Here is a 22,414-nt window from a genome sequence, read left to right on the forward strand (position 1 = left end):
AGAAAGAAAGAAAGAAAGAAAGAAAGAAAGAAAGAAAGAAAGAAAGAAAGAAAGAAAGAAAGAAAGAAAGAGCAGAAAAAAGAAACAGGAAAGAAAAACCGCAGTCTAGAGACAGGTCTTGCGCAATCACCGTCCCCCAACCTCGGTGGCAAAGCATCGGGAAGGAACGGATTCCCAGCCTAGAATTCTCTAGAGCCCAAGCCCCAGGAGGCAGGACCATTGCCATAGGTCTCCACCTGCTCTGCCTGGAGTTCTCAACTACACCAAGCCACTCTAAGTGTCTGCTCTGAAACGTTAGTAGATTCTGCTGAGCTGGAAGGGTGGGGGTGAAGTAAGGGAAGGGCTCTTCTAGCTGTTGGACTACGCGCGCGCGCGCATACACACACACACACACACACTCACACACATACACACACGCAGGTGGCAAGAGTCGCTGCAGATGGGGGTTGTGACCCTTCCTTTGCTGTAAGTGTTCAAGCGGAAGGCTGCAGCCCCGCTGCCACCGTGCCCCAAGCTGTGTGCCCGCTCAGCGCTCCCAGCAGGAGTGGAGCGAGCCGGGAGGGGGCGTGGGCGCCCAACTAGCGGCTCCGCAGCCCGGGAGGGCGGGGCGGACGCTTGCCTGGGCGCGCCCCGGGAGGAGGGGCGCAGTCTCTACGGTCCGGGCGCTGGCTGGTGCTCCCCCGGCGGGTGTCTGGTTTCCAATCCACCGGCTGCACTGGCCGGAACCGGGCTCGCTTGGGTGCCAGAGGCTGGTGCGAGCGCCCGCGGAGCAACAGGAGCCCAAAGAAAGAGGGAGAAGCAACAGCAGAGAACGGCGAGGGAGCGCGGAAGGGAGGGTTCCTGAAGCCCGCGCCCTCCACCCCGGGGCCGGATTCTGCACTGAATGGGCACGAACCGCGGGCGAGGTGGCAAGTAAGTGTCTTTTCTACAGCTCCCTTGGTGCGGCGAGCGGGGAGCCGCCAGTCGCGCCGGCGCTTGCTTCAGCCGCCACACCCACCTGTGTCCGCCTCGCAGCGGTGGGCTTTGGTCACCCGGAGTTAGGCCCCCGAAGTAGATGGGGGAATGGATGCACGGAGGAGCCCCAGCAATGGATGCAGTGGCAGGGCCACTTTTTTCATAGGCCGGTCCTTGACGGGTTTTGTAGGTGTGGATTTGTTGCCACGTTCTGAAATTGTGGAGAAGAGACGCAGCTACACCTGCCCGTTTACTGTCAGTTGCTCCCTACCGGCCGTCTTAGCCTGGATTTCGGTTCGGGGGGGGGGGGGGAGGGAGGGGGCTGCTCGTATTCTTTGGAGCAAAAAGCATGTTTTGTATTTAACGTTTTTCAAGCTGAGGGGGCAGAAAGCAGTGGAGCTGGTGCTACCTGTGGGGACAGTGAAGAAACGCCGCGCCCCTTCGGAGCTCGTAAATACAAAGCAGAATGCTTAGCCCTTTTCTTGTAGCAGTTGATTTTTTTTTCCCAAACAAGTATTTTATAGGCGAATTCATTCAAAAGCATTAAAACTTTTTATCGACTTCAACTGAATTAGTTTTAGTGGGGAAAATGGTGTTTGCATATATTAAAGGCAATAAAAAGATCAAAATAGGATTGCAAACAGGAAACTTTAATGTCATCTTTTGTGACAATAGCTAACATTTCACTCATTATTTCAGTGTTTTAAGTTGTAGCATTTATAGTCATTAGTATGTCTACTGGGGCTGAGAGAAAATTTTATGTGAGAGCAGCTTAGGACATGTTTTAAAAAGCTCACTCGAATAAGATAAGGACCAAATCAACACAAGGGTTTAAATGTGTGAAGGCTTTTCAGCTGCTGCATGTGAAACCAGTGTTGAAAGAGTCAGTTCTTGCCAGAAACACTGTTCTATTTCTCCTTCTCTGTGGCTAGAGAAAATATATATCCTGTTCTTTTTTTTTCTTTCTGTAATTTAAAATATATTTTCATGATTTTTACTTAAACATTAATAAAATCTGACTATATATAACCTGCTAATTCAATCCAATTATTGTCCATTTTATTTAAAAGTTTTTACATTTTTGAAAAAATTAGTTCATTTTTCTAGTAACTGTGCTAAGTAGAATTTTTTAAAAATGTTGATTGTTAGAAAGCTAGCTTAGCCAAATGCTCTGGAAGGAATTATCATGATTGTTAGAATATTTTCCTCACAATAAATGCTAGACAAAATATGGCATTTGATATAAAGGAGGATGTGTCCTCTCTTTAGGCAACTGATGATAGTTTGCTCAAGAATAATTTTTTATATTTGTAGATGTTTAAAATACCTGACTTTAGAAGTGAACCATTGTGCAAGCTTGGGACACAGTGAGGTATTTTTGGAGCCTGGGTATAGACCCCATGACTGATTTCTGTGTTGCAGGGAAGGCTCCCAGGGTACCTGATGCTTCTGCAAGAGAAAGATGAGTCAGGTTTGGCTTTCTGCCAGGAGCATCCTGGTGCCTTTTCTTGTCTCCTAGGGTGGGGAGATAATCAAGGGAGCCCTCTTAACTCTCTTGTGTTTTTGCTGCCTGTTGCTGATGAGTTTTGGCAGCAAAGAAAAGGTAAGAAATTCAGGGGTTGAATCAGTTGGGCTGTATTTATTCAACTTAGTTAATATGAAAAACCCACTTTTCCAAAGGCAAGGGAAAAAACTCCAGAATCTTGCATTTGCATGAATAATAAAAACTAGCATTTATTTAATTTCTGTTCCTATTAAATATTTGAAAGATTGTGAAGCTGGATGAATTTTTATGATATTTTTCTAAGACAAGACATGACCTTATAAAGGAATTTAAAATTCATTAATGTAAATGGATGTTTTTAAATGTCACAATGATAACTTATGAGTTTCCCTAGCACTGCCTCAGCCATTTCCCCAGTTCATCACCTGAGTAAATGACTCTACCATCCACCAAGTGTTGATCGTGCTCTCTTCCTCGTGACAGCATTTAATCCCTATCCAGTCCATATTTAGCGCTATCGGTCTTATCTTCCAAATGGACCTTGGTTCGGTTATACTTCTCAGATGGGTCTCTTCCCATTTTCTATTTCTACCCTGCCACCAAATTAGATCCATGTTGATGTTTACTCTGGGTTCAAGGGCATTTATCTCACAAATCCAGAGTGTCACTAAGGAAAACCCAGAGGTACATTGTAGACTAACCCATGAAGATCTATTGTTGTTATTGGGAGTAAGGGGGAGACTAAGATTCCATGCTGATTAATGACAATGTAATTTTTACACTAGAATTTATATTCACACATACATATATACATACTTCTGTGGTAGTAAATTCCTTCTTTATTTTGTGAGACCGTACTTAAAGATATTAAGTAGTCAGGTAGCTTTACTATTAACTTTGATAAAAACTTAGTTTTCACTTAGTGACAAGCTTTGATTAATACTACATTTTAATCTAGTGAGTGACTAGCCCCCACCCCCTTTTTTTTTTTGGTAAAGAAGTTGATAAATCTTGTTTCTTCTGGAACGACTTAACTACTGCATCAATTATACCAGGGATTTTCTTAATTTTTTTGTGAAGGTGACACATGTGGTTATTGTATTGTCTTGGAGTACATCAGCATGCTAATCAAAGATGGCCTTCTATTTGACATGTCACAAATCAACTATTTCCCCCCACACACAGAAATATAACTTCCTCCCTATAGAACTATTTGGACTTAGAATACCACTTAAGATGACAAGATAATGATAAAATGGATGTACAATTGTATAAACATAATTCCGTATGTGGATTTATAGCAAAACAATTACAGAATTGGGTAGACTAGTTTTGTAGAGTATAAGAACACTTTTGGTGCCTTGACATTCTGCAAAATGGAATTTCTTCATTGAAAGTTTAACTTACTTTTCCTCTCTATAAAGCTGGAAGGAAATGACTTTAGGCAACAGGGGAAGCTATCAACTGTTGGCAGCTAAAGGTGGAATGAAGTTTGGAGGGTGGTAAGGACAAATGCCAGACCATGATAAAGAGGGGAACAAAGAGGGAATGCCATGAGCAGTGCCAAAAAACAAATTTGAGTTGATATATAAAAATCACTGTGTATCATTTAGACCCACTGAGAAAATAGTCCTTTTTTCTCTTTAAAATAACAACTATATATATATATATTTTTTTTTTCTGTATTATCATGTTTTTATGGTAACATTGGTACATTGGTGTACAATATTGTATGATTTGGGGGAATAGGTTTACTCTTCTTCAGATGTATAACAACACACCCATCACCAAAGCACCCATAATCTTTAATTGTAAACCATCCAGTTTCCTAATTCTACAGTCATATTTTAAAGGTTTGTTTTGGTTTAGTTTTGTCTGTTTCTTGTTTAGTTTTTCTATATTTCACATAGGAGTGCAATCATATTTGTCTCTCTCCCTGCGATATATTGTACTTTGCATAATCCCCTTCAATTCCACCCATGTTAGCAAATAGCAAGTGGCAATATTTTGCTTTTTCTTATAGCTGAGTAATGTTCTTTATCCACTCATCTGTCCTTGGGCACTTAGGTTGTCCTCTAAACTTGGCTATTGTGAATAGTGCTGTAATGAACATAGGGGTGCATATAGTCGTTAAAATTAGTGCTTTTGCCTTCTTTGAGTAGGTACCTAGGAGCGGAATTGTTTGATCATTCGATAGACCTGCTTTTAATATTTTGAGACGTCTCTTTACTGTTGCCACAAAGACTGTACCAGTCTGCATTCCCACTGAGTATATGAGTGTTCCTTTTTCTCAGTATCCTTGTCTTGAAATGAGCTATTTCTACAGGTGTGAAATGATATCTCATTGAGGTTTTGATTTGTATTTCCCTCCTGTTAACAGATGATGACCACTTTTGCATGAGGCTGTTTACCATATGTGTCTTTAGAAAAATGTCTGTTTAGCACCTCTGTTTGTTTTAGATTGGGTTATTTCTTTTTTGTTGAGTTGTCTTAGTTCTGTGTAGAGATCGGATATTTGTCCCCCATTGGATGTATGATGTATAAATATCTTCTCACATTCAGTAGGATGTCTTTTTATTTTAATGATAGTTTCTTTTGCTGTGAAAAAGCTTTTTGATTTGATATAGACTCATTTGTTTTTGCTTTTGTTTCCTAAGCCATTGTAGTTGAGTCGCCAAAGACATTACTGAAGTCAGTCAGTATGCTGGAGTTTGGACTAGACTGTGTTTTATAGTTTCAGGTCTTTAACCATTTTGAGTTAAATTTTGTGTAAGGTATGAGAGAATGGTCAAGTTTTTTTTTTTATGTGACTGTCCAGTTTTCCCAAAACTGTTAAAATAACAACTCTTATTTGTCATTTTAAGTGGAAACATTCTATTTAAAAAAAAAAAAAACAAAACAAAAAAAAACCAAAAAACAAAAAAACAGGAAATGGAATACTTGTGGATTTTTAAAGTGACATATTAGGGAGTCAAAATGCCATATGTTGTTGTTAAACATGATTTTAATTGTAATTGCATCGCTATTCATTTTATGATTTCCTTTTCTTTTTATCAAGTGTTTGAGAGACTGCCATTATTGATCATAACTTTTAAAATGTATCTTTGGATTTTTTTAACAAAGTATCTTAATGCATTTATCAGAATACAATAAAAGTCTAATTGCATCTGTGATGGTTCACTTAGAAATTTAGAGGGAGTATGTACATTTACAATGTTGGACCACCAACATTGCCTTGTACTGAATGCTTTTTTTCTGTCTTTTTTTCATCTTCTATATTTTATTCCTATACATTTGAGATATTTGCCAGTATTGCAAATTTTGCTACAATATCAATTAAACTATTAGTACAAATAATCTATTTGGTGAACCATTTGGAAGATTACACAATTACAAGATTACATTAAAATATATACAAAGGCAAGTGAACTCTTCTTTGTGTTGTATGCCCAACTCAAACCCTAGTCACTTGGTTGCTAACAGAGATGATTTCTCTGGTATAGTGTCTGTCATCTTTTTTTTGTTGCTCAGATCTATATACATTGCAGTCATATAACTGTATTATCTTTTTGAGGACTTATTTAAAAATTCAAAAAGGAAGTAAATGTAGATATTCAAGTCCATGAAGAAAGTAGAACATGGGAAATGAGAAAAATATTGTTTGATAATGAAATATACCTTATATATTGATGTAAACTCCACTGATTTTTTTCAAGTACAATAAACAATACTTTCTTTAAATGAAAGATAATTTATTAATTATGCATATTTTGAAAAGAATGCATAGACTATTTTGTTTGTAAATTAAGCCTTCACTTTCTCTAGATGATAATATAAAGTTAACATGCCTGTAGGTAAATATCCTGAATATTTGAAATATTACAGTTTTCCAACACTGTTAAAATAAAAACTCTTACTTGTATTTTATGTGTAAGCATTCTATTGTTTTTTAAAAACAGGAAATGAACCAAACTTTATTTGTTTATTTATTAACATTTAAAGAGCAGGTTTACTAGGGAAAAGGACAGAGGAGTAAAGGACACTTGCATAGGCCTAGTGGGCGCGAAGAACTGCCCTGGAAGGGACAGGTTTGCTGAGAGGCCTGCATGGTCGCAGGCAGGCAGCCTTGAGGTGAACATCCTCCACTGAGGGAGGTCAGTGGAGATAAATCCTGACAGGTACAGGTCACGGGCAGGCAGGAGGCTGCTGCCCTATAGAGGAGGAGAGCTGGTGGAAAGAATCACCTGCATAGTCACAGGTGGGCAGAGGACTGCTGCCCTGAGACCAAACTTTATAGAAAACTGATTTATGGAACAAAATACTACAAAGTTGAAGTGCTGATTTTTTTCTTTCTCTTTAACATAACTTATTCTTGTTACCTGAAACAAACTTAATGCATGGTAATTCAGATGGGAAGAAGTAAAATGGCATTCTCAGGGTCAACTGGGAACAAGGTTCTTATAATCCCATGAGATCACCTAACATACTTTCAGGAATGAATGTTTATGGAGTGGGTATTCAGAGAAGCACTTTTGAAAATTCTTATCATGGCCTATTATGTTTCAGAATCTTTGTAAACTGTTTTTGAAAAGTACTAAAAGCCCAAAGAACTAGAATTCTGTTCATGTTATTGCCATGGAAAAAAGCCTTTTTCTAGATATTTCCCTTGCTCAATCTGTAGTCTTAGTCAAATGCTTTCACTTCTCAAGTGCAACTCTGTGTAAAAATGGTTGCTGTGCAAATTATCTTTAAAAAATTTTCAAAACAATCATGTTAGTGTCTTGTCAGGAGATGTTCAATCATGTTGGCTGATATTTGGAATTATATTACAATCAAAATGTACTTGATTATATTTTGAATATAAATAGTATAAAATCTAAAGTCATCTTTGTTAGTTTACTTCTAGTCCTATTTCAATGGATATTAATAATGCAGTTTCTTATATTTTTATTTTTATTATTTTTTTTTTAAGATTTATTTATTTGTGCATACAGAACTGGGGTACAGGCCAGAGGCTCAGGGGCGGTGAGAGGGTTCACCAGAGACAGTAAGGAGCAGAACAGGCAGATCGACGAGATACACTGCTGAGGGGAGCAGCGGGTGGGTCAGGAGAGGTCTGCCGCACCATGTGGTCACCTCCGGGGCAGGCAGGAATCGAACTCATGTGGAAGTGGCTTTAGCTTCTCAGTGCTGTGCTTTAACCCGCTGCGCCACCAGGGAGGGCCCTCTTATATTTTTAAAGATATTTATATAATTGCATATCTCTAAGGACCTTTCCATTATACAGTCCTTATTAACATGGTGGGGGAGTTTAAAATTCAGGAATTTGCAAACTATTCCATTTATTCTTGAATCTGATCCATCAGAATTGTGCATTCGTGGAGCAAAGCTCAGTGGAGTTCACCTACTTCTGTTAGCAAATAAAGTTTGAACCTGAGAGACATGTTGGCCAATATGAACATTTGCTTTATTTCATTGGTGATTCATTAACAAAAATCAGTGTCTTGTAATGCAGATCATCAAATTAAGAGTAATATTGGAATTGTTTTTATTTTATTATTTTTAAAATATTTATTTATTTATTTATACAGAGCTGGGGTATAGGCCAGAGGTGCAGGGGCTGTGAGAGGATTCACCAGAGACAGAGTGGGGAGCAGAACAGGCCAACTAATGAAGTACACTGCTGAGGGGAGCAGTGGGCAGGTCAGGAGGTATGCAATGCCAAAAGGACGCCTCCGGGGCAGATGGGCTTCAAACTCATGCTGAAGTGACTTTAGCTTCCCCACTGCCACCAGGGAAGGCCTAGAATTATTTTTATTTATTGTTTGGCAATCCACGATTCTAATGCTGTTATGAAGAATAATAGATTATCTCTTGCAAGAAGTTAGTCAGGACAATGTCATGACATTGTCCTGAAATAGTGAATATATAATAGGTACATTGACATCAGGGAAAATATGGATAAAACAACATACATCTTGTTAATATTTCTGATAATAACATTTATTTAACAACCTCATGTATAAAGGTCTCATTTTTGCTGAGTAGTTCATTAAGGGCTCTGCAAATACTCTTTAACTTCCCACAACCAACTTTTGAGTGAGAACACAAACCTCAGAAGTTACCTAATCTTTCCAAAGACTCAGCTTGTTTATTACTCTTGACTGACATATTCCTTTTAAAGAAAAAAAGATATTGTTTATAACATACACTTTCGTATAGTCCACACACACACACACACACACACACACACACAGGTTACATTACAAAAATAACCTTTTTAACAACTAATGAAGCTAAAATTTCCTATGTTTGCCATTGAGCATAACAAGCTAAATACAATAATGGATAACAAGGAAAAGAATGATGATTGTTTAAATGTTTATCTGGGATACTGATTCTTGTGAGAAACTGAGATTGAGATTTAGGTGAGTTTTTAGAGAGTAAGACATTCTGAAAAGATATCGATACATTTAAATGTTTTTCTCATTGTTAAAGAGGTTGAATGATTTTGCTTTACTGGTTTAGGGTTGTCATTGTATTACTCTGACTTGACTTAGTTATGATCAGAAAAATGTTGTTTGTTTTATAATTAGGTAATTAAAACTGGAAATGGGACTTTCCTAAGGTACACAGAAGTTGCAAAAAGAGAGGTACTATGCTTAAAGGAATATGTGTATGAAATATCAGGGTGAAGTTCATTCAACTGAGTGATGAAGACAAGCATAGGGAAAGAAGTTGCACATAGGAGACACGGAGTGTTAGGGGATAATGAAATAGAGAAAGTAAAATGATTTGAAGAGGGTGAAAAAGAAGGCAGGACTTATCTGAAATTATTTGTATCCTAGAAATTAAGAATTTAAACACTTTTAAGTCAGAGCAGTACACTATTTATAGTACCACAAATAAATATACTCAAGTGTAACTTAAATCACAGTACTTATTGTCAAGGGCAGTGATTTATGTCAGACTAAAGTGTTTCTTTAAGTCAATGATTTAAGTTTGCTTACTCTAAGATTTTAAATTCTTAGAAAATTATTTTACATTATATTTATAATTTTAATGCAAAGTATTTTCTTTTAGCATCTGTTATCTGCAAATACACTTTGAGTGGGATATAAAATCCTTTGGAAATCAAACCCCTGAGGTCTAGTGACTGTGATTGGCAGCTTGCCCTGTGGACAGCCAAGATTTTTTTTTGAAAATTTATTTATTTATGCAGACAGAACTGGGGTACAGGCCAGAGGTGCATGGGCAGTGAGAGGATTCACCAGAGACAGAGTGGGGAGCAGAAAAGGCAGATGGACAAAGTACACTTATGAGGAGAACCGCAGGCAAGACAGGAGAGGTCTGCTGAGCCATGTGGGAATCAAACTTACATGGAAGCTGCTGCCTCCAGCTTCCAGTGCTGTGCCCTAACCAGTTGCTCCACACAGGAGGGCCCTGAACAGCCAAGGTTTTAAGGGTAGGGGCCAAATGTTTTTATATTGGAATTCCTGCATGGTGCCTTACACGTGGTTATTCTAAATGCATATTTGCTATAAATAATACCTACTTATTGTACAACTTTGTGCTCAACTTCTGAATTTACTGGAGCTTAATAATCTGCTACAAATATGGTTGGAATAAGTTAACAATGATTTAGTAACGTTTGCCTCTCAACTCTACTATTTATTATAATCACTTATTGCTTACTCAAGAAAGTAACAACATTTTTGCTTGTTTTCTGTCACAGCTTGGGTTTAGCAGTTCTAGATGACAATATTCTGCTTTGTTTGCATAAAGAGCCAAAGCATTTAAAAAAAATACTCAAGTTGACCCATTAAAAAGATTGAAATCTGAATCCTTTCTAAAAGCAAGCATTTTCTGTTGGAGGATTTGCTTAAGAGGTAGAATGGCAGTCAGATAGTAAAAAAATAATAAAAAAATAATAAAAAGAGCTACATTTTTTTAAGCTGGTAATCAATCATTAAGCCCTGTCTGGTAAGCCTCCAAAATGTGTAGGTCAGGAGTTGGCATCCAAGTTGGTATTGGTGTCATTGAGGTTTGTGGAGACGGAGGACCTGGCAGAGATCCCAAGGGCAGTGCTAAAGGGATACTGGGTTGCTCCAGAGCAGATCCTAGAACTCTCAGCATTTGTGTTTCTTGAAGTTTAACAATAATTCTTCTTCACTCTCCCTTTATTAACTCTCTTCCTTCAGCAAGTATTTATTGAGTAGCTATTCAGGCACTGTTGTAGATACTGTAAATACAACAGTGAACAGCTCAAAGATTTCAAGATTTTTTAAGACAAATGAGTAAATAAGTTACTGTTTTTTCATTATAATGGCGGTTTTAAAGAAGCATATAGCAGAGTTGAGGGAAGGAAGCATTATTTAATTAGAATGGTCAGAAAGCCTTTTTTACTGGATCCTGTTCTAGACACTATACCACAGAGTGAGATTAAATGTAATGTCTGGGAAAACCCTAATTTCTATACAAAATTAAACTTTTTGTCTCTTCTGATGATTTATATGTAAATATTCTTTTCCCATCTGCATTGGATTTGATTATTGGATGCCCTTTGAGGAAAAAAGACAATATGATATAGGTCACAATTGAGAATATCTTTAAATGCTTAAATTCTGGAATTTTTAATATTCTGATTGATTTGTATAGCTATGGCACAAATACTTACTATGAAATAGTGGTCCTGCAGAGATATAAATGATTAAAGCTCAGTAAAATAGATAGAAAAGAAACAAGCTGGGATTAAATCACCTGAATCTTATCAAGGCTGACCAACTACTAATTGATATGTCATTGGTATCCTACTGACTATTCATTAGCAGTTTGCAGGAAATTCTTGTTAATTAAAATTTTACTGAGATAAAATTTGCATAACGAAATTTATCTTATTAAGCGGTAAATGTACAATTCAGGGTATTATTGCATTTTCATCGCCTATCTCCAGATATTTTTCACCATTCAGCATAGAAACTTTGTACCCCTTTAAACATTAGCTTCTCATTACCTCAACTTCCCCTAGTCCTGATATCCACTGTTTTATTTAATTTATAAATTTTATTATTGTAGTTTTATCATATAAAGGAGTCATAGTCATTCTTTTTGGGGAGTGTATTTTCATGTAGCAAAACATCGTAAAGCTGAGTCGATGCTATAGCTTATAACAGAATGTCATTTCTTTTTAAGACTAATATTCAGTTGGATGTCTATACCACTTTCATATCCATTCATCCATCTATGGATGTTTGTTTCAGCCTTTTAGTTTTTATGGATGATGCTATTAATGAACATTAGTGTGTAAATATCTGACTGAATTCCTGCTTTTATTTTTATTTACTTTTTTTTTTTTTTCTTTTGAGTGGCATTGTTGGAGCATAATAATTCTACACTTAATTTTCTGTTTTCTACAGTGGCTTAATGATTTTTCTATTTCTACCACCAATTTCTCTGCATCCTTGTTAACATTTATTCTCTCTCTTTAATACTTTATGATAGCAATTCTTCAGGTTGCAAAATGGTGTCAGTGTTTTTTTTATTTGCACTTCTCTGGTAATTAATGAAGTTGAACATCTTTTCACTTGTATATTGCCATTTCAATCATCCCCGTTTTATTGTTTTCTTTGTATGCTGGGATTAAAACTCTTGAATTCTTTGAGTCTACCAGCACTTTAGGAGGATTCCTGATTTAGGGAAAATATTACATATTCCGATGAGAATAGGACACTGCTGGGATTTATTCTGCTTTTTGACCAATCTCATTTTTGAAACAACATTCTTGGGTTGGACCACTACCTGTAGAGTCTAAGCTTTCTGATTCTTTACTAACTAGATGGTAGATTCAGGATCTCTTCATATCTGATCCTAGTTATTTAATGTTATTATTTAATAGAGCAGGATTTTTATCATGCTACAGTTATAATCCACTCCACACCAGCACAATTTTTTGTGCATCTTGGGTACTCACTAATATTTTGAACGAGCAAACACAATGATGAAAGATAAACTCATGCTGTTTGCAGCAAAATGGATGGAGCTGGAAGGGATTATGCCAGGGTAATAAGTCAGAAGGAAAAAGATAAATAATGGGTGGTTTCATTTATATGTGTAATACAGAGAAACCAAGCAAAAGATCAGACAAAAATAAACCTTGAAAGGTGACCGTAGATCTGAGGCATCGGGGAGTAGGGGAGGGCGAGGGGTGAAAGCAGGAGGGAGAAGAACTAGGGACTGTGACTAAGGCTACCAGATATGGTGTGTGATGAGATGGGAGCAAAGTGAGAAGGGATTCCAGTACTGGGGGTTTGGTGATGAGTATGGTGAAGTAACATACACTTGTAGAGTGAAACCGATACTGGCCAGATACACATTGTGATGTAACTAAGTAAACCACAGTAAATACAACTTTATAAAGGAAGTACTTGAGTAAACAAATGAGTAAATTAATGAGAAAGAAATGGTTTTTTTCTTAATTGTCTGGTAAATCAGTGACTTGACTATTTGGTATCTTAGATTCATTTTAATAAATAATGCAAGCTAAAACATCGTCTTTCTCTGAACTCTTAATGAACATAGTAATTTTTCAAATAATTTTATTAAAGTATTTTTAGAAGAGTTTGCCGCTGAGAACTGAAGTTTGAAGATTAAAATCTGTACCAAAAATATGTCTTGTTCCATTAGACATCTGGGTGAGGTTAAGTCCCACAGGCAGTGCCTTTTCCCCTTGGGTTACTAGTCAGTTACTAAAGTCAGAGCTACCAGTAAGTGAGAAAATGGAGGTTATTTATGGAAGCTCAAGGTCACTGAGTACAGTTTATATTGTCATGAAAATAAGACATATGACACCTTTATATTTATAAATATTTCAATTAATTAATTAAAACATCAGTTTAGAGAATTCAATAAATGTAAACTTAGCACCTTTACCATTGAATAATTGTACACTCTTTGCCTAAGCACTCACTCACTTTACCTTAGAATCTAAATTTCCTGGTCAGATGTTTGCCAGAATGTAAGTTTGAGGAATAGGATTAATTTTCTTTGCTAGTTATACTGTTATCTCTATCTAATTTGGGGTTTTCTTCACAATTCTATGCCTATTTCTATTTATCATGAAACTATAAAAATCTAGTTTCAAAATGGTACAAAATAAGAAGTACTATCATAGATCAACTTGCCCCTTTAAAAAATAACCACACCTTTCATCTTCTGAATGCATTTTAATTTTATTTTATTACTTTTAACTTATTCTTTAATTTTTTTTATTGAGGTAATGTTGGTTTACAAAATTGCATGTGATTCAGAGCGATATCTCCTCAGATGCATGTCACCATTCCATACTCCAAGGTACCCGTGGTATTTTTAAGTGATAACCTCAAAAAGAGGATACATTTAAAACAATATTATATGGATTTCCTCATTTCCAGATTAAAGTCAGAGTTACTAAAACCTTTAATTTTGAGCGAGTAGAGAAATAGGGAACATGGAAGTTCCTCTATTATGATCATCTACAAATAATTGCATATGATTGCAAAAGGCTAATTTTAAAAACTAGCCTTCATCTAATTTATTCCACAGAACTCTAGGTTCACTAAGTTCAACCCTAGATGAATTTTCACTAAATAAGCAGTGTCTTTAGAATCGTAAACCAGGCACTTCATTCTTTGAAGACTATACCTTCTAAAAGAACATCAACATCATGCTGACATGACATCAGTTGTCAAAGATGACAACTTTTCTTGATAGTGCCCACAAATACTTCAAAGATACCTTGGAATGCATGCAACTTAACTCACTTGTTTCAGTGCTGGATTAACAGATCTTGAATCCATTGAATCATTTTTGAGTTGCCAGGGATATTTCATCAGCAGGTAGCATTATGCTTGTATTTTCACCTTCTTGAGTAAAACACCTAGCTTTCTCTTACTTAAGCATTAAATTCGGGTGCATAAACAATTAATGAAGAAATTCATCCGACCCATGCTAGAAAATTTCCCTTTTTGTTTTTAAAATAATGTTTCTGTCTTATTAGTTATTCCTTAGGTTCAGAAGTTTTTAATCTTTCATGATTCTTCTCCACCCTGAAGAATCATTTCTACTGTGTTAGAAAAGATGGTTACTCTTTATGCACTGGCAGCATGCCTCGTTTTCATTATTTGAGTTACCAGTTATTTCTGCTTTGACTTCCATCATATCTCATTTCCTTTTGTTATTAAATTTTTCAACAATCTACCTATTTTTTCATTTTAAAAACCTAATGAATTTAATAATTTTCACTACCATTTAAGAACAATGTACACATGTTGTATACATCACAGTGACTAAGGAGTCTCTTGTCAGCTACCACTCACTCAATGGATCTGTGTGGCATATATCACCATCTATTGGTAGAAAGCAGTATAGTCTTGCTTCAGTAATGATCAAATTTTGTTTTAATCTTTTATTTATTATTTATTTATTGTCTTACAATGTAGTCTGTTTAAGAAGAAAAGTTTCTGTATATGCAAATAAATTATTTCTTATAATGTAATACAGCCTTATACATGCAAAATCATGTTATAAGATTGATAAAAATTACTAATAAAGACAACTTTCTGTGCACTTAAAAGGTGGCAGAAAAATGTGCATATTATAAAAAATACAGTCTCTTATTTCTTTCCTTAAAATGATCTCCATGGTGATTTACAGTTCTTTTTCACAATGTAGACACCAAGCTAGCAAGCAGCAGAGATGGGGTTTGAACCTATGTTTTTCTCACTCTGCCTAGGTCTCTCTCACTCTGGAATTATAAAATTAATAACTGTGTTATGTTTTCTTCTGATTTTACTGTACCTGTATTTTAGATTAAAGCCATAAACATATTAGGAAAATGAAACAAAGCATTACTAACAAATATATCATTTATAATTCATAGTATACATGGGGAAAAAGGATTAATGTTGCTAATATATGTTTACCTGGGCCCTACAGTAGGCATTTCGACACGATCCATGTGATCGTTTTGTAAGACCTATTTTTTCTCTGTTTCATTTATGAAGAATTTGCATAAAGCCACAGAGCTAGTCATACATTATGATCAGGGAATTCACATCTAAATTTGCCTGGCATCAAAATTATTATGCCCTTTCTTTTAAACCATGTTGATATTTTATTGGAGGTGGATATATGAATAATGTACCCCCACCCCAAAATATGTATTTAACAAAAGATTGATTTCCTGGGAGGAGCTCTGAAGATTGAATAGAGATTGAGATTGAAAAAGGCATTTGCATGTAAACTTCTCTCAGTAAGGGCATGCTCCCCAACTTACTGTGCAGCCCTCATCTCCTTCTCTTTTTTCAGTGGGAAAAAAAAGAATCTGCAGTCCTTTATTTATTATGCTTACCTTGGTGAATTCCCTGACTCACATTTTTCCTACCCAAAACTCTGTTTTCTTAGCTAAATTGTTTGTGATGGTGTCTAAAACCTTGTGGTATGGTATTCAGTTTTGCTGGGTCTCTTCCACATATAGGAGGCAGACAGATTATTATTAACCTTCTTTTTGACTTTCATCTCTTATCAAGCTGTCTGATGCTTATTTTATTATTTTCTGGTCTAAAGGAACCAGAAGGGTCTGGAATGATTTCTTTTACATCCTGGTTATTATCAGAATGGAAATGCATTCTTTGTACAAGACCTTTTTAGGTGTGAGGCCTCTTCTGCGGCCATAACTTAGTGGCCCCAAAGGTCATCTAAGTCTGTGGTGATTTTATGGCCTCACAAAAAGATTAATTCTGACATATGTAAGATCTAATGTGAGCTAAGGAATATTTCCCTTTTTCTTTCATATATATCACTATATAACATGATGCTATTGGTAATATTTAGGCAATCAGGAAACTACTTAATTAAATAATCACTTATATATTATTATATTTAATTTGGAGGTTATACCCTTAACATTAGAGGTTCTTAAATGGGTAGCCATGCAGCTGATATTTTTCATTTATTTAATTTTTATTGAGATAAAATTGGTTTACAACACTATATGATTTAGGGCAACATCCTCAGATAAATGGTCACATCCTACACTCATCCTACACTAAGACACCCATAGTCCCTCACTATAGCCCATTGAACCCCTTCTATGCATCCTCTACCATTCCCCACCCCTTTTGGTAACCTCCATTTATAGTCAGATTTCTAGGGATTGTTTTGTTTGGTTTTGTCCAACCTTTTGTTTTTGTTTCTCTATATTCCACACATGAGTGAAACCATTTAGTATTTGTCTTTCTCCTTCTCATTGATTTACTCAGCATAATCCCCTCCAATATCTTCCATGTTGTCACATATGGCAATAGTTTATACTTTTTTTAATAGCTGACTAGTATTCCATTGTGTATATATATATAACAGTTGTCTGGCCTTTGGCCAGGTTCATTCCATAACTTAATTGTTGCAAAAAGACCTTTAATGAACATAGACCGGCACATGAAAAAGACTAGAAGAAAGCAAGTGTTGGTGAAGATTTAGAGAAAAAGTAACTCTTTGTATACTGTTGGTAAGAATGTAAACTGGTGTAACCTCTATGAAAAGCAGGTAGAGATTTCTCAAAATGTTAACAATAGATCTACATAAGATCCAGCAATTTCACTTCCGGGTATCTGCCCCAAAGAAAGCAAAAAACACTAATTTGAAGGCATATATGTTGTCTTAAAAACAGAGTGCTTGCATCTTTGTGTGTTTGCAACAGGAGAAATCTTTACTTAGCACACATTCACCAGTTGTTATGAAGTACTATACTGGTGTACAATGCAAAACACTGTGGTAAGAGATGCCTAAGACAAGTTCCTTATACAAGGAACTTAGAATCTCAGAGAAGATACATATGGAAGTTAATGAAGGAAGTGAGATGTTACAGGAGCTGTGATAAAAATCTGCTGAAGGATCACTTGGGAACCTACAACAAGACAGATGAAGAGAAGCTAATAAGGTTTGGAATTTATATTTGAGGGAAAGAAGGTAGGATATGAAGTGAGATCTCCTTATATAAGAGGTTTTGAGCTGTCCATTGAAAGGTAAATAACCAGGTAATCAGGATAGTTGAATGTTTGAACAGTGAGGACATTATGAAAAAGCAGGGATCATTACAAATATCTGACTGCCCTTTCTAGGAAGTGAAATCTGGAGTGATGCAACTAGAATATAGAAGGTAAAAAAGGAAAGAAAGGAGCCTGTTAGTACCAGGTTGGGAAAAGCTTTCTATGGCAGGCCAGAGGCATGCAGGTTATTCTGCAGGTAGTGGCCAGCTATAGAATTTTTTTTTTTACTAGATGAAGACAGCAAATTTCTAATTGTGAAGATAGAATTTCTTATGGATGAATAAATATTACATTTGTTCCTTCTTAATACATAATGATAGCACAACTCCTTTCAAAAGAAATATTCAAAAGAAATCTTGTGGTGCTTCATTATGATAGATAATTTAAAACTTGAGGGTTTTATATCTTAGTTTAGAGAAACTAATTCATTGGCAACAGTGGTACAGTGAAGGACAGAACTGGACTTTTACCTGTGAATTAAGATATATGTACATGTTGATTCTCAGTAATACACACCTGAACTTATATAATGCTTTAATTTGATGTTACAGCAATTTAAATATAATCAGTTTGTTCTAACAAACCTTAACATTTCTATATTGAATACCACTTAGGTGACCCTTATTTGCATAGGACTGACTCCCACCCAATTTACAGTGTTGAAGGCAACAGGCTGAAGCAGGGCACATCTGGAGGCCCCTTTCATATTCCTACATTAGACTCCACTTTGGAATTTCTTTCCTCTTTTTTTTTTTTTTTTTAAGATTTATTTATTTGTTCATACAGGCCAGAGGCTCAGGGGTGGCGAGAGGCTTCACCAGAGACAGAGTGGGGAACAGAACAGGCAGATCGATGAAGTACACTGCTGAGGGGAGCAGCGGGCGGGTCAGGAGAGGTCTGCCACACCATGTGGATCACCTCCGGGGCTGGGATCCAACTCATGCTGAAGTGGCTTCAGCTTCTTAGTGATGTACTTTGGCCCTGGATATATCTATTTTAAAATTGCTACTAAGCTGTCCTAATTAGGACTGTATAAAATAACACTCCATTCAAATTTTTATAAGAAAACATACCAATAGTTTTAAGTTAGCAATTCTTTCTCGTCTTAAAGATCTAAGATTTATTTTAAAATTATGTCAAATATAATTTCAACATTGTATCTTCCTTATGCAGAAGGGCAGTTGGAAAGAGTACTGTGGTATAGTCTAGTCTACATACAGACAGACAAAACTATTTTACAACAGAGAAAACTATACTGGAATAAAAATGAGATCTTTTCAAGTGTCACTGTTATTATTTTGCAAATAAACATATTTTTAGGTGGTATTAGATATATTGGTGAAGTGCTTCAGAATGGTAGTAATTGAAAACTTCAGGATGAGATTTGTTCCCATTCTAATCCAGAAGGATACAGCATTAAGAAAAAGAAAATTCTCTTTGTTGGTAATTAAAGTTAACCATGTAGGCACCTGACTCCAAAGATTTGGACATTGTGAACCCCAGCGGTTCTTCTGCCCACCACCCTGCCCCCCATTCTTATGACTCAGATGATCTTCTATTCTTTTGACAGATGGATCAGCCAGGGAATTCTCCACTAACTATGCCTCTCTGAAACCACAGAGTCAGGAAATGCAAACAGAGTGCTCAGCTGAACCAGAACAAGAGCTTTCTAATGGGTAACTGTGACTTGAGAGATCACATCCATTAGATAAAGTGATTAAATATGCATCAGTCCTTTGGCAAGGGAGCCATGAAGACATTGCAATAGCACATCATCACATGACTCATCTGTCTTCTGCTTGAAAAAGAAGCATGTTTTTTACCTTTGACATACATGTCCTCCATTCAGTTGCAGGAGGACTTTTTTTTCACAATGAGATGTATGCAGTTCATGATTTTATGGTAAACTATAAAGTAATAGTGTGGTTGACAGAATATTTCTAAATATTATAAATATTGAAATATTTCTCTCTTGTTATTTCCCATTGCTTATTTTAGTCTTGTGTTTTAGGCATTCCGTGCGTTAATTTAGGAAAAAAAAAAACTATTCCAGTGAAAGTGTGTTGCCAAATTAAATATTTTCACTTGTATGTACATATCTTAAAGATCAAACTAGACAAAAAAAAATTGTGTGTTGCAAAACAGCTTTTTCTTAGCTTTCCAAATAAGCCTTTTTGTTGTCAAAATAGTATTTAAGGAAAATTTACTCATAAAGAAATGTTACCATCAAATAGCATTAACCCTTGATTACATTTATGGTTCTAGAAATTCCTATTTTCTCATTCTTAGCTATAACCATCTTTTGATTAATAATATGTTGCCCATCATATATTAATATGCTGCTACTAATGCACTTGAGATAATGCATGCATTTAGGATGTTCTTTTTAAGCTATGAATAACCTTTTATTTTTTCCCTGGTGACCAGTTGCAGACAATTGCAAGATGATTGACTGACAGTGTGCTTATGATCATGAAATGATAGATGACTGAGTTAAAAGTGTTTTCAAGAAATACAGTAGTGCGTCCTTATTTTACAAATGAATTTCCAGTAGCTCAATTCAGTGTTTCTAGAGTAATAGAAAGCACAGTTAAAAATATTATTAAAAAATAAAGGATTGCCACTTAAAAATTTGTATTTATGAATTTTTGAGCACCTTATATACACAATTCCTCTCCCCCAAATAAAAATTTTCCCCCATATTCCTAAATTTCTAAACCCTCAAAATCAGAAGAACCAAAGGCTTGGATCTCTGACCTATAGATTCTGTGCAGCTGATGAACACGTAGAAATGCCTGCTTGCATAAGACCAAGTCAAGGGCATAGTATGACAAAAAGAAAAGTTTCATAGAGAAAACCCAGATAAGAATGAACACTAAGTGTCTATTTGATAATCTCGTGTTATGTAGAATATTTTCTCTTGTAAATTATACTGAGAAAGTAGAGTGATAGGATTACCTTTAAAATTGTTTGTATTGAAATAACATAAATTTCAGGTATGCATCCTTTTAATGTCTGCATATACTACCTTAAGCTCAAGAACCTTACAGAGATTTCCTGGTCAAAACCACTCATTTTGTAAGTTACTGATTTTGTCTATGTCATGCAAAATTACTTTAACAATGCAAGTTAGAATGAAGTCAATAAACCTACAGTAGAAATTCTATTTTCAATAGAAAATATAGCAGACTAAGCATGTTAATTTCAAATATTTCTATATACCTGCTGATCTAGTACACTGTCTCCCATACTTACTGTTATTTAGTAAAAATATGACCTAATTTAAAATGGAGTAGAGAACACTAGTGTGCAGACTTGACTATATTTTACTTTTCTCTGATCATTAAGAATGTTTAATATCTCAGATTATAGTATGAGAAAAAAAGTACTCAGTAGGCAAGTAAAACACCTTATTCAATGCAAAAATTGAAATAAATAAAATTAATTGTATAGAAAATAGTGAATACAACAGGGAAATGAAGAACTTAGAGTTTTCTGGTTTTCTGTGGCCTTTGCCATTAGAATTTTTTTTCTCCCTGTTTCTGTTCTCTTTAACGTAAGATATGGAGTAAAAAATATGGAAGTGTTGAATCAGTTCCATATTTTGTTTGACTATTATGTACCCTATTGGGCTGAACATGGGGTGTATTGTGGAGACTTAAGGAAACTGGTCCTGGATGAAGTAGCTCTAGAAGGATGGATAGGAATATTACACTACACTACAGTCATCCATCAGGCGGCAGGGTAGGGAGGTGGAGCCAATCACCGGGAAGAGTCTGGAGATATTTAGGAAAAGTTCTTGTGGTTTCATTTCAAATGCCCTTGTGAAGGAGCCATTGCTAGCTTAAGTAAGAGAAGTGATGTGATCGGCTTTTATTTACCTCTCTCCAGTAATGTGTAGTCTCTAGATTGAAAGAAAAGAGATGCACACCTAGAAATAGGCCACTCTTAGAGATAGTACAGACAAGAGGTAAAGAAACAGAAGTTATGGTGATGTAAAAGGGAAGGAGTTTGGGGATGATTTAGAAAGAATAATTAATAGGGTTTTTTCTTTTAATGTCTATCCTGAGTACTTAGGTAGTGAATGTTATTTTTCTTTCCTAGTCCTATTTACTGATTAATAGTGTCATTTAAATGGGCAGAGTAACAAGAGTACAGGGAAATTAGATTTGGTTTGCTGAAACTGAAGGATATATATACATAGTGGATTTACTTTTTTTTTTTTTTTTTTACAGCAGAAAGCGTTTCCACTTTTAGTTTGTAAGGAACAACTTATTATAAACAGTTACAGTTATATTATAATCAATTACAATCACCTTCTGCTCAAAGGTGGTGTATGAGTTCATTTTCATTTGTTCGTGAGTTGGTGTCTTCTTTGAGAGTCACGAGTTGTCAGTTGGGAACTGCTGTAAGCAGTTTCTTGCCCATATTTTTTCCCTGAACATGAATCTGATTTGAGCACCCACCATCTTGTTATAGGAAAAAGGGTTAGTCCTTTTGGAACATATTCATGAAAAGTTGTTAATTCCTCATGTACTCCCTGGAATTAAAATTCGCATGGTCACTGTTTTTCTCACACTACTGAGCTATGCTTTTCTTAAATGTTCTTCCTTTTCTGTATCCTTACAGCTCCATTATGTAAACTCTAAATCAAGATTCCTAAAAACCCCTAACTACTGGATGGTGACTATCCAGTGCATGAGAATGCGAGGTCAGAGGAGGATAATCTATGAATCCCTGGATATATTTACAGTGTTGTCATTATTGATTACTTCACATAAAGCTTTAATGTATTTGGAAATTATGAAGAATGATGGAATAGTACTAATAGTGCCGCAGGTGTGTTTTGAGCATTAATTAGTTAATTATGAAA

General features: G+C 35.8%; 1 protein-coding gene across 2 annotated transcripts in view; it reads left to right on the forward strand.

Annotated features, from left to right (window-relative positions):
- Positions 1–646: 646 nt before the first annotated feature.
- SCN9A (sodium channel, voltage gated, type IX alpha subunit) overlaps positions 647–22,414 on the forward strand; it is a 123,325-nt gene continuing 101,557 nt past the window's right edge. For both annotated transcript variants that reach the window (XM_012726128.1, XM_012726122.1), the window contains exon 1: positions 647–912. The gene's annotated coding sequence lies outside the window, so the exon portion shown is untranslated. The remainder of the gene's footprint in view (positions 913–22,414) is intronic.

Source organism: Condylura cristata, unplaced genomic scaffold (assembly GCF_000260355.1).
Source record: "Condylura cristata isolate star-nosed mole 26May11 unplaced genomic scaffold, ConCri1.0 scaffold00002, whole genome shotgun sequence".
Taxonomy (NCBI): domain Eukaryota; kingdom Metazoa; phylum Chordata; class Mammalia; order Eulipotyphla; family Talpidae; genus Condylura; species Condylura cristata.